The sequence below is a fragment of the Rattus norvegicus genome, chromosome 4 (assembly GCF_036323735.1).
Source record: "Rattus norvegicus strain BN/NHsdMcwi chromosome 4, GRCr8, whole genome shotgun sequence".
NCBI classification, from domain to species: domain Eukaryota; kingdom Metazoa; phylum Chordata; class Mammalia; order Rodentia; family Muridae; genus Rattus; species Rattus norvegicus.
The window spans coordinates 13399401-13411891 of NC_086022.1; positions in this window are offsets into that span (position 1 = coordinate 13399401).

Consider the following 12491-nt stretch of genomic DNA (forward strand, 5'->3'; position numbering starts at 1 on the left):
CAAGCCCAGGGATTGGTAAATTTTGATAGGATTTCAAACCTGGAAGTGGGCTCAGACCTACAAAGAACTGTGAAATGGTTTAGACAAAGACGATTGACCTGTTTTTTTGTTTGTTTGTTTTAAATGAGAAACCACTCCATAGGTGGTATCTGATTGTTGTGTGTGTGGTATACGATATGATATGATATGATATGATATGATATGATATGATATGATATGAGTGCAATTCTTGCCTGTGATGCTCACGTTTTATGTGAATGCTGGGAATACACACAGACACACATGGAGGGAGGGAGAGAGGAGAGGGAGAGGAAGGGAGACAGGCTTTACAGATAAGGAAGCAAGCTTTACAAAATAAAGTTGCTAGAAGTTACAACTACCTGGCGTCAGGATTGTGACCTAAATCTCTTGCAGTCTAAATGCTATGCTTTGTTATTTATTGGCTGAATAATATATTCATGTGTATTTGTTAGTAAAACTAAGTGCAGTGTGTGTTAAATTTAACGTGTTAAATTAGCCTGTCAAGCTTTCCTTAAAAATGCAATATTAAATGATCTTAAAAGCAGTTATATTAAAAATTGATGTAGTTGTTGCAGTGAAAAAGATAACTAAGTTTCTTTTTCAACGTGAGCAATTTCACTTTGATGCTGAATCTTTATATTTATTTATAAATAGATCACTTTGATTGTCCATTTATTGCACTCCCTTCTTTCTTTCTTTGAGATTCAATTTTTAAGAACTATCATTGAAATAAATTTAAGATGAACTGAAAATATTTCACTATTCAGTGGGATACAAGATTTTTAATAAATACTAGTACTTCTCAGAAAATATGACATATGGAAACTGCGGTCCTTCAATAAGAATACAAGACTTAAAACTACATTTTGACAATTTGTTCAACAAAACAAATGTTTTACGAGACTACATTGAATGAAAATCTGAAATAATAACAAGATGGGGAACACTATGTTTAAGTGAAATGTAAAATGAAAAGGAAAGTAGTTACACAAGGTTTACTTTTCACACAGATTAAACAATTGTGCTTTACTGGAGCTTAAGAGGAGCTGCCAACAACGAGCATTGCTCCATCTTCACTTTGTCTTCCCACGTGACTGGAGGTTTTGTGAGAACAGCTACAATGTCCCTCTTGGCTACAATGTATCCTAGTACAATATATGCTTGTTCCTCAGCAAATGCTGCATTAACGAGTATGGAAACAAATCAGAATGTTTTGATCTAGTTGAGTTTTTAGAACACAAGGTCAAAATTTTAGATGTGATATGAATATAAAATCTCAAGTTATGGCACTTGGAAGATTTGTTTTTGTTGTTTTGTTTGTTGAGGAAGTTGGAGAAGTTTCATGACACTGGAGCTTACATTAAAAAGAAATGCAATTTTCTTAGATTTGGTTTCCTAGAGTTCAGCTTCTTAAACTATAGGTCATGACCCATATGGGCCACATAAGCAAATGCCAACCGTAAACTTTCTGAATGTGCAATGGCCAAAAAAATTCAAAATCAAGCATGCAATAAATCTGAGGTCTCTGGCAGCAATCACACACTTTGCCCAGTTCAACTCACTGCAGACTTGGCTCTCAGCACACAAGGTTACCATCTGCACTGAGCAGAGCATGCCATCACACTATGCAGCATCTACAACACTCCCTCCATTCAAATTTGACATGTCTTATTTTATGTACTGCGGTGTTTTAGTGTGCATACAAACTTTTCTGCTCTTATAGAAACAAAATGATTTAATTACTGAAAATAACATATATTTTTTCTGCTATTCCTTGACATGAAAGTATCAAATTAACATAACTTTGGATCAGAAAATTTTGATTTTTAAAATTACCATGTGAGGTAGAAACTTTATTTCTATATAAAAAATATAAAATGCATTTAGCTTGGGACAAGAACAGAATATCCAACAATTTCTGAAATGTTCCCAGATACATTTCTGCCATTTTGAACTACATATATGGGAAGTGGCAATATCAGCACTGACACCCTGTAAGATCAAATTTTTGACTGCTTTCTAACCGTGGGAAATGTTAAAGATGCTTCCTGTGTTACAATATCAAATGTTTTGTCAATACTTAACTGTTTATATCAAAACTAAGAAACAAATCTACTGAATCAGTGTGCAGATTTACTGTTGTCTTTAAAAGGTGATAAGATCACCCTGTACAAAGCTTAAGTCCAAGTGGATCAAGGACCTCCACATCAAACCAGACACACTCAAACTAATAGAAGAAAAACTAGGGCAGCATCTGGAACACATGGGCACTGGAGAAAATTTCCTGAACAAAACACCAATGGCTTATGCTCTAAGATCAAGAATCGACAAATGGGATCTCATAAAACTGCAAAGCTTCTGTAAGGCAAAGGACACTGTGGTTAGGACAAAACGGCAACCAACAGATTGGGAAAAGATCTTTACCAATCCTACAACAGATAGAGGCCTTATATCCAAAATATACAAAGAACTCAAGAAGTTAGACTGCAGGGAGACAAATAACCCTATTAAAAAATGGGGTTCAGAGCTAAACAAAGAATTCACAGCTGAGGAATGCCGAATGGCTGAGAAACTCCTAAAGAAATGTTCAACATCTTTAGTCATAAGGGAAATGCAAATCAAAACAACCCTGAGATTTCACCTCACACCAGGGAGAATGGCTAAGATCAAAAACTCAGGGGACAGCAGATGCTGGCGAGGATGTGGAGAAAGAGGAACACTCCTCCATTGTTGGTGGGATTGCAGACTGGTACAATCATTCTGGAAATCAGTCTGGAGGTTCCTCAGAAAATTGGACATTGAACTGCCTGAGGATCCAGCTATACCTCTCTTGGGCATATACCCAAAAGATGCCCCAACATATAAAAAAGACACATGCTCCACTATGTTCATCGCAGCCTTATTTATAATAGCCAGAAGCTGGAAAGAACCCAGATGCCCTTCAACAGAGGAATGGATACAGAAAATGTGGTACATCTACACAATGGAATATTACTCAGCTATCAAAAACAACGACTTTATGAAATTCGTAGGCAAATGGTTGGAACTGGAAAATATCATCCTGAGTGAGGTAACCCAATCACAGAAAAACACACATGGTATGCACTCATTGATAAGTGGCTATTAGCCCAAATGCTTGAATTACTCTAGATGCCTAGAACACATGAAACTCAAGATGGATGATCAAAATGTGAATGCTTCACTCCTTCTTTAAAAGGGGAACAAGAATACCCTTGGCAGGGAATAGAGAGGCAAAGATTAAAACAGACACAGAAGGAACACCCATTCAGAGCCTGCCCCACATGTGGCCCATACATATACAGCCATCCAATTAGACAAGATGGATGAAGTAAAGAAGTGCAGGCTGACAGGAGCCGGATGTAGATCGCTCCTGAGAGACACAGTCAGAATACAGCAAATACAGAGGCAAATGCCAGCAGCAAACCACTGAACTGAGAATAGGACCCCCATTGAAGGAATCAGAGAAAGAACTAGAAGAGCTTGAAGGGGCTCGAGACCCCATATGTACAACAATGCCAAGCAACCAGAGCTTCCAGGGACTAAGCCACTACCTAAAGACTATACATGGACTGACCCTGGACTCTGACCTCATAGGTAGCAATGAATATCCTAGTAAGAGCACCAGTGGAAGGGGAAGCCCTGGGTCCTGCTAAGACTGAACCCCCAGTGAACTAGATTGTTGGGGGGAGGGCAGCAATGGGGGGAGGATGGGGAGGGGAACACCCAAAAAGAGGGGAGGGGGAGGGATTAGGGGGATGTTTGCCCGGAAACCGGGAAAGGGAATAACACTCGAAATGTATATAAGAAATACTCAAGTTAATAAAAAAAAAAAGTAAAAGGTGATAAGATTATATGTACACCAAGGAATTGTTTTAAATACATTTATTTATCATTATCACTAAATGTTTTATTAGTGAATCTATTCTATATACAGAAAAAGCATAAAATTTTTATGAGAATAAAGGGATTGTGAATGGAAAAAGTTAAAGGATTTCTTAATCAATGATCAACATTATTTCAAAGTTCCAAACTGAAGTGGAAAATTTTGTTTTCTTAACAACTCAGTTGGGACATGTGATATGTTTTCTGGATGCTGTCTTGTGAGAGGGCTCCTGATGTTTTGCTGAAAACAGACACTTCAGAGGTCATGTGATATTTAGAAAGACTCTAAATAAAACCCCACAAACAGTGAGAAAATGCTCTTGCATTGCTATACTGTGCAGGGCTTCAGTTCTTTGCTAGCCTTACTTCTTCACTGGTCTTTGTTTGTCTTCACTGGTCTTTACTTTGTAGAGAGAAATATACCAAAGAATTTATGGTATTCTGACTGATTCTGGCCACTTCTGCTGTCTTGTGACAATTTAGCAGGGCCTTGCTGTTTCTGCTGGATTGAGCCACCACTACTGATTCGTCTCTGGTGTTTGCTATTGAACTGGACTGCTTAAAAAAAGATTAAAAAAAGAGTGGAATTGCCCCAAAGAACTACTATTAAACAGGTTCATAATCCCCTTTTCCTATTAACCTTCTTTCTCATTCTTGTTTTTGCCTACACCCCAGAGCTCACCCTGTGCCTTAGCACTCTGTACCCAGAAACCGCTGAGAGAAAGCTGGTCTCCCAGAACTGCTGACACACCTGAGAGCACCACACCTGAGAATGGTGGTAAGACCACCACTTCTGCTCAGAGGGACCCACCCAGAGCCCTCAGAGCACAGGAATCGAAGAGCAGTCTGAGACAGTATCCTTCCAGTTTCTCTCTGCGCCCTGAACTGACCCTGTGCCACAGCTCTCTGTACCCAGATCCCTTGGGAAGAGAACTGGTCTCCCAGTAATGCTGACACACGGGCTTACAGGAGGGACAAGCCACTGTCAGACACAGCAAGACCAGCTAACATCAGAGATAAGCAGATGGTGAGAGGCAAGGGCAAGAACCTAAGCAACAGAAACCAAGGCCACTTGGCATCATCAGAGCTCAGTTCCCCTACCATAGCAAGCCCTACATACCCTAACACACCAGAAAAGTAAGATTTTGACTTAAAATCACAACTCATGATGATGTTAGAGGACTTCAAGAAATACATAAATAACTCCCTTAAAGAAATACAGGACAACATATGAAAGTCCTTAAAGAGAAAAGAGAAAAATAACTAAACAGGAGAAGAAATTGAACAAAACCATCCAGGATCTAAAAATGGAAATAGAAAGAATAAAGAAAACACAATAAAAGAGAACCCTGGCTGGTCAGGTGGGCACTCCTGAGGCTGCAGAGCGGAAGAGACCACCAACTCTGCTCACCACTGCCCAAATCCCTGGCCCAAGAGGAAACTGTATAAGGCCTCTGGGCTCCCGTGGGGAAGGGCCCAGGAGCGGCAGGACCCCTGTGCCTGAGACACCGCTGGAACCTGAAAGAAACAGACCGGATAAATAGTTCTCTGCACCCAAATCCCGTGGGAGGGAGAGCTAAACCTTCAGAGAGGCAGACAAGGCTGGGAAACCAGAAGTGACTGCTCCCTGCACACACATCTCGGACGCCAGAGGAAAAAGCCAAAGACCATCTGGAACCCTGGTGCACTGAAGTTCCTGGAAGGGGCGGCACAGGTCTTCCTGGTTGCTGCCGCTGCAGAGAGCCCGTGGGCAGCACCCCACGAGCGAACCTGAGCCTCGGGACCACAGGTAAGACCAAATTTTCTGCTGCAAGAAAGCTGCCTGGTGAACTCAAGACACAGGCCCACAGGAACAGCTGAAGACCTGTAGAGAGGAAACACTACACGCCAGAAAGCAGAACACTCTGTCCCCATAACTGACTGAAAGAGAGGAAAACAGGTCTACAGCACTCCTGTCACACAGGCTTATAGGACAGTCTAGCCATTGTCAGAAATAGCAGAACAAAGTAACACTAGAGATAATCTGATGGCGAGAGGCAAGCGCAGGAACCCAAGCAACAGAAACCAAGACTACATGCCATCATTGGAGCCCAATTCTCCCACCAAAACAAACATGGAATATCCAAACACACCAGAAAAGCAAGATCTAGTTTCAAAATCATATTTGATCATGATGCTGAAGGACTTCAAGAAAGACATGAACACACTTAGGGAAGCACAGGAAAACATTAATAAACAAGTAAAAGCCTACAGAGAGGAATCGCAAAAATCCCTGAAAGAATTCCAGGAAAACACAATCAAACAGTTGAAGGAATTAAAAATGGAAATAGAAGCAATCAAGAAAGAACACATGGAAACAACCCTGGATATAGAAAACCAAAAGAAGAGACAAGGAGCTGTAGATACAAGCCTCACCAACAGAATTCAAGAGATGGAAGAGAGAATCTCAGGAGCAGAAGATTCCATAGAAATCATTGACTCAACTGTCAAAGATAATGTAAAGCGGAAAAAGCTACTGGTCCAAAACATACAGGAAATCCAGGACTCAATGAGAAGATCAAACCTAAGGATAATAGGTATAGAAGAGAGTGAAGACTCCCAGCTCAAAGGACCAGTAAATATCTTCAACAAAATCATAGAAGAAAACTTCCCTAACCTAAAAAAAGAGATACCCATAGACATACAAGAAGCCTACAGAACTCCAAATAGATTGGACCAGAAAAGGAACACCTCCCGTCACATAATTGTCAAAACACCAAACGCACAAAATAAAGAAAGAATATTAAAAGCAGTAAGGGAAAAAGGTCAAGTAACATATAAAGGGAGACCTATCAGAATCACACCAGACTTCTCGCCAGAAACTATGAAGGCCAGAAGATCCTGGACTGAGGTCATACAGACCCTAAGAGAACACAAATGCCAGCCCAGGTTACTGTATCCAGCAAAACTCTCAATTAACATTGATGGAGAAACCAAGATATTCCATGACAAAACCAAATTTACACAATATCTTTCTACAAATCCAGCACTACAAAGGATAATAAATGGTAAAGCCCAACATAAGGAGGCAAACTATACCCTAGAAGAAGCAAGAAACTAATCGTCTTGGCAACAAAACAAAGAGAATGAAAGCACACAAACATAACCTCACATCCAAATATGAATATAAAGGGAAGCAATAATCACTATTCCTTAATATCTCTCAATATCAATGGCCTCAACTCCCCAATAAAAAGACATAGATTAACAAACTGGATACACAATGAGGACCCTGCATTCTGCTGCCTACAGGAAACACACCTCAGAGACAAAGACAGACACTACCTCAGAGTGAAAGGCTGGAAAACAACTTTCCAAGCAAATGGTCAGAAGAAGCAAGCTGGAGTAGCCATTCTAATATCAAATAAAATCAATTTCCAACTAAAAGTCATCAAAAAAGATAAGGAAGGACACTTCATATTCATCAAAGGAAAAATCAACCAAGATGAACTCTCAATCCTAAATATCTATGCCCCAAATACAAGGGCACCTACATACGTAAAAGAAACCTTACTAAAGCTCAAAACTTCACACAATAATAGTGGGAGACTTCAACACCCCACTCTCATCAATGGACAGATCGTGGAAACAGAAATTAAACAGTGATGTCGACAGACTAAGAGAAGTCATGAGCCAAATGGACTTAACGGATATTTATAGAACATTCTATCCTAAAGCAAAAGGATATACCTTCTTCTCAGCTCCTCATGGTACTTTCTCCAAAATTGACCATATAATTGGTCAAAAAACGGGCCTCAACAGGTACAGAAAGATAGAGATAATCCCATGCATGCTATCGGACCACCACGGCCTAAAACTGGTCTTCAATAACAATAAGGGAAGAATGCCCACATATACGTGGAAATTGAACAATGCTCTACTCAATGATAACCTGGTCAAGGAAGAAATAAAGAAAGAAATTAAAAACTTTTTAGAATTTAATGAAAATGAAGATACAACATACCCAAACTTATGGGACACAATGAAAGCTGTGCTAAGAGGAAAACTCATAGCGCTGAGTGCCTGCAGAAAGAAACAGGAAAGAGCATATGTCAGCAGCTTGACAGCACACCTAAAAGCTCTAGAACAAAAAGAAGCAAATACACCCAGGAGGAGTAGAAGGCAGGAAATAATCAAACTCAGAGCTGAAATCAACCAAGTAGAAACAAAAAGGACCATAGAAAGAATCAACAGAACCAAAAGTTGGTTCTTTGAGAAAATCAACAAGATAGATAAACCCTTAGCCAGACTAACGAGAGGACACAGAGAGTGCGTCCAAATTAACAAAATTAGAAATGAAAAGGGAGACATAACTACAGATTCAGAGGAAATTCAAAAAATCATCAGATCTTACTATAAAAACCTATATTCAACAAAATTTGAAAATCTTCAGGAAATGGACAATTTCCTAGACAGATACCAGGTATCGAAGTTAAATCAGGAACAGATAAACCAGTTAAACAACCCCATAACTCCTAAGGAAATAGAAGCAGTCATTAAAGGTCTTCCAACCAAAAAGAGCCCAGGTCCAGACGGGTTTAGTGCAGAATTCTATCAAACCTTCATAGAAGACCTCATACCAATATTATCCAAACTATTCCACAAAATTGAAACAGATGGAGCACTACCGAATTCCTTCTACGAAGCCACAATTACTCTTATACCTAAACCACACAAAGACACAACAAAGAAAGAGAACTTCAGACCAATTTCCCTTATGAATATCGACGCAAAAATACTCAATAAAATTCTGGCAAACCGAATTCAAGAGCACATCAAAACAATCATCCACCATGATCAAGTAGGCTTCATCCCAGGCATGCAGGGATGGTTTAATATACGGAAACCCATCAACGTGATCCATCATATAAACAAACTGAAAGAACAAAACCACATGATCATTTCATTAGATGCTGAGAAAGCATTTGACAAAATTCAACACCCCTTCATGATAAAAGTCCTGGAAAGAATAGGAATTCAAGGCCCATACCTAAACATAGTAAAAGCCATATACAGCAAACCAGTTGCTAACATTAAACTAAATGGAGAGAAACTTGAAGCAATCCCACTAAAATCAGGGACTAGACAAGGCTGCCCACTCTCTCCCTACTTATTCAATATAGTTCTTGAAGTTCTAGCCAGATCAATCAGACAACAAAAGGAGATCAAGGGGATACAGATCGGAAAAGAAGAAGTCAAAATATCACTATTTGCAGATGACATGATAGTATATTTAAGTGATCCCAAAAGTTCCACCAGAGAACTACTAAAGCTGATAAACAACTTCAGCAAAGTGGCTGGGTATAAAATTAACTCAAATAAATCAGTTGCCTTCCTCTATACAAAAGAGAAACAAGCCGAGAAAGAAATTAGGGAAACGACACCCTTCATAATAGACCCAAATAATATAAAGTACCTCGGTGTGACTTTAACCAAGCAAGTAAAAGATCTGTACAATAAGAACTTCAAGACACTGAGGAAAGAAATTGAAGAAGACCTCAGAAGATGGAAAGATCTCCCATGCTCATGGATTGGCAGGATTAATATAGTAAAAATGGCCATCTTACCAAAAGCAATCTACAGATTCAATGCAATCCCCATCAAAATACCAATCCAATTCTTCAAAGAGTTAGACAGAACAATTTGCAAATTCATCTGGAATAACAAAAAACCCAGGATAGCTAAAGCTATCCTCAACAATAAAAGGACTTCAGGGGGAATCACTATCCCTGAACTCAAGCAGTATTACAGAGCAATAGTGATAAAAACTGCATGGTATTGGTACAGAGACAGACAGATAGACCAATGGAATATAATTGAAGACCCAGAAATGAACCCACACACCTATGGTCACTTGATTTTTGACAAAGGAGCCAAAACCATCCAATGGAAAAAAGATAGCATTTTCAGCAAATGGTGCTGGTTCAACTGGAGGGCAACATGTAGAAGAATGCAGATCGATCCATGCTTATCACCCTGTACAAAGCTTAAGTCCAAGTGGATCAAGGACCTCCACATCAAACCAGACACACTCAAACTAATAGAAGAAAAACTAGGGAAGCATCTGGAACACATGGGCACTGGAAAAAATTTCCTGAACAAAACACCAATGGCTTATGCTCTAAGATCAAGAATCGACAAATGGGATCTCATAAAACTGCAAAGCTTCTGTAAGGCAAAGGACACGGTGGTTAGGACAAAACGGCAACCAACAGATTGGGAAAAGATCTTTACCAATCCTACAACAGATAGAGGCCTTATATCCAAAATATACAAAGAACTCAAGAAGTTAGACCACAGGGAAACAAATAACCCTATTAAAAAATGGGGTTCAGAGCTAAACAAAGAATTCACAGCTGAGGAATGCCGAATGGCTGAGAAACACCTAAAGAAATGTTCAACATCTTTAGTCATAAGGGAAATGCAAATCAAAACAACCCTGAGATTTCACCTCACACCAGTGAGAATGGCTAAGATCAAAAACTCAGGTGACAGCAGATGCTGGCGAGGATGTGGAGAAAGAGGAACACTCCTCCATTGTTGGTGGGATTGCAGACTGGTAAAACCATTCTGGAAATCAGTCTGGAGGTTCCTCAGAAAATTGGACATTGAACTGCCTGAGGATCCAGCTATACCTCTCTTGGGCATATACCCAAAAGATGCCTCAACATATAAAAGAGACACGTGCTCCACTATGTTCATCGCAGCCTTATTTATAATAGCCAGAAAATGGAAAGAACCGAGATGCCCTTCAACAGAGGAATGGATACAGAAAATGTGGTACATCTACACAATGGAATATTACTCAGCTATCAAAAACAACGACTTTATGAAATTCGTAGGCAAATGGTTGGAACTGGAAAATATCATCCTGAGTGAGCTAACCCAATCACAGAAAGACATACATGGTATGCACTCATTGATAAGTGGCTATTAGCCCAAATGCTTGAATTACCCTAGATCCCTAGAACAAAGGAAACTCCAGACGGATGATCAAAATGTGAATGCTTCACTCCTTCTTTAAATGAGGAAAAAGAATACCCTTGGCTGGGAAGGGAGAGGCAAAGATTAAAACAGAGACTGAAGGAACACCCATTCAGAGCCTGCCCCACAGGTGGCCCATACATATACAGCCACCCAATTGGACAAGATGGATGAAGCAAAGAAGTGCAGACCGACAGGAGCCGGATGTAGATCGCTCCTGAGAGACACAGCCAGAATACAGCAAATACAGAGGCGAATGCCAGCAGCAAACCACTGAACTGAGAATAGGTCCCCCGTTGAAGGAATCAGAGAAAGAACTGGAAGAGCTTGAAGGGGCTCGAGACCCCAAAAGTACAACAATGTCAAGCAACCAGAGCTTCCAGGGACTAAGCCACTACCTAAAGACTATATATGGACTGACCCTGGACTCTGACCCCATAGGTAGCAATGAATATCCTAGTAAGAGCACCAGTGGAAGGGGAAGCCCTGGGTCCTGCTAAGACTGAACCCCCAGTGAACTAGACTATGGGGGGAGGGCGGCAATGGGGGGAGGGTTGGGAGGGGAACACCCATAAGGAAGGGGAGGGGGGAGGGGGATTTTGCCCGGAAACCGGGAAAGGGAATAACACTTTAAATGTATACAAGAAATACTCAAGTTAATTAAAAAAAAAAAAAAAAAAAAAAAAAAAAAAAAAAAAAAAAAACCACACACACACACACAGAATTAAGAGCATCTTTAATTGAAATTTCCGGGGACAACAAGCACAGAAGGCATAAGTGTAATTGCTCCCAAGGCCCAGCACACCAGCTGGGATGTCAGGAGGGCAGTTCCAGCCTCCGGGCAGCTCATTAGGGCAGAGTGAGGATGGATGGAGAAAACAGAAGCCATGTCCTGCTGAGTCATCGGTGTCATTTCCAGGATCTGCCTGGGCATCCCCATGGGCCTCCTGGCCAAGGACTGACTAAGCACAGGGTTGTAGAGTTGGCAGACCGTCAAGGCTGTGGGGGCCCAGTGATAGCCGAGGGAGAGACATTTGTGAATGAGTGTAATGGAGTGTTTCTGTTTGTTTACACTGAACCCAGATCTGTTTCACACAAGCAGAGCAAACAAGTGTGAGATCCTATGATGGCTGAAATGGAAGCTTGTCTGACCAGCTGCTCAGGTTGGTGGCCAAGACTTTCCAGTGCGAACAGCAAGACTCATGTTTGCCAAGAGTCCTACAGATGACAAAAAAAGAACAGAGAAGCATTTTAACATTCATCTCTCCTTTATTTTCTTAATTATAAAAAGGTCCCCTTTTTTTCTGATCACAAAAAAATGCATTATGCTATTAAAAATGTGAGAGTAAACAAAATAACAGAAAATAATAATTTCAGCATTTGTCCACAATCATGCACTTTTACTTATTTCTAATACTTTCCTCTATAGAGTTCCCAGCCTTTTACAGGCATGTTCTGGTTCATTCTGCCATGCCGGTGTGTGAGGATAGCTGAAAGAGACTTGTGTATCTTCTTATTATCAACATAGGGAAGAAGAGAAAACA